Raw genomic sequence first — 1,869 nt, 5'->3', positions numbered from 1 at the left:
AGTATCTGGTTTTCAATCAAAAATTGCCAGGCACTCAAAGAAGCAGCAAAACATGACCCATAATGAGAAGAATAATCAGTCTTCAAACTTGTGAGGTTTGAAAATCCTTGAGGACAGAAATCTTTTTTCTTTAATAATATACCCACCATACCAAGAACTATGTTTGGAATTTAGTGGCCATTAACAGAAGATGACTCCTCTCCTTTCCCAATGGGGACTTACCTAAACAACCTATAATGACTTCACCTTAGGGAGCTGCAGTGGAAGAGAATGACAATTCTCTGCAATACAGTCCCATCACCTATATAAGTTACAAACTAACCAAGTAAATATGTATATGTATATGTATATGCAAACTCATACGTATTTATATATTTCAGACTTCTTTGCTCCTCAGGTTCGGATATGATTTGCCTTCTGTCAATCACACAGTACTTGGTGAACACCTATTATTGGAACTGAGGGAAATAGGGAAGAGGAAGTCTGCAGCACAATTCATTCTCTTACAGATGGTCATGAGTGAAGTGATTCTGAAGCTGATAACTGATAACTGTAGCAGCAGTTTCCTGACTAAGCAAAGATAGTTTCTTTAACTTTCAACATTGGCATGCTTCCAGAAACGACAGCTATAGTGGTTCTTTTCTGAGGCAGTTTCTGATCATGCAGAAATTGCAGCTTCCTTACGGGTCTAGGAGTCATCTTGAATGCTTATCATGAGATCTGTTTCTTCAGCTCTCCCAGTGAATGAATCTGTCAGCTGGAGCTTTACAAGTGATGGGCCAGGGCACGCCATTTATAACAAATGGGTTATGAATGCCAAAATATTGATTCTTCTCATTCTCTGGACAACCAGTTTGTTCCTGTGAGAAGCAGGTCGGAATCCCTGAGATGGCCCTGCTTGGATTTAAGAACCATAAATATTCCATGGAATATAAATTTATAAAGACCTGACATAAACCATTTAATTAAATGTAATAAATCCCTTTCTGCTAAAACTAGGTAGAATAGAGTCTATTTTCTTCCATTTGACCAGTCATCAATATAGCAGCAGTCCCTGGATTATGACTATTTTAAGCTGGGCAATCTAGAAACTAAGGCAGAAGAATTTGTGGAATTGCTTTATTAGGGAATGCAGGCTTCAGGGGCAGGACAGAGGTAGTGAAGGAGGTAAGGAGGGAGAGATCATGAGGGTTTGTTATTGAGCTAGTTTTCATTAATTCTGATTGATTTCTTGATCCCATGGGGCAACTGGTAAGAAGCAATTTAAACTGTTTCGGGACCATCCATGGTGGGAGATAAAGGGGGAAGAAATTTAATCATAACCTTCTCGTTTCCAATGATGAAAGCTTTGTTCCAGAAAGTGTTAAATTCTCTGCACTCACAATTAGGCATACGTGCGTCTAGAGTAGATTCCAACATCATGAAAAGAGAAGTCAAGGGTTAGAAGGTTGCAAGCAAGATAAGTGGTCTTACAGGAAGTGAGGAACCATGAGGTTGTGCCTGCGTAAGGGCAATCGGAGCCCACATAGACCTGCTCCCTACGGGGACAGGTGGAACAAGAAACAGATGAGGCGAAGAGAAGCTGAAGTAGTGCACAAGGGACACTCTTTTGTCATGGATCTGTCACATAAGTGGTTCTCCCAGACTGGAATATAAATATATTCCGTATACTGGGTTTTACACTGGCCAATTTCTACTCACGTTTTGGGATTTGTCATGTTTCACTTTCTTAAAGAAGTCTTCCACAACTCTCTCCTCTTCCTCTACAGAAGGTCTAACTGCTAAATCTTATCAGATCATTATTTCCTCTCCTGTATTTAACACATATCAGAATTTGTATTGATATGTGTGTGCCTTTGTAGAAATATT

Source organism: Propithecus coquereli, unplaced genomic scaffold (assembly GCF_000956105.1).
Source record: "Propithecus coquereli isolate 6110/MARCELLA unplaced genomic scaffold, Pcoq_1.0 Scaffold276, whole genome shotgun sequence".
NCBI classification, from domain to species: Eukaryota; Metazoa; Chordata; class Mammalia; order Primates; family Indriidae; genus Propithecus; species Propithecus coquereli.
The sequence above is the reverse complement of the archived record's forward strand: the minus strand, read 5'-3'. Positions refer to the sequence as shown.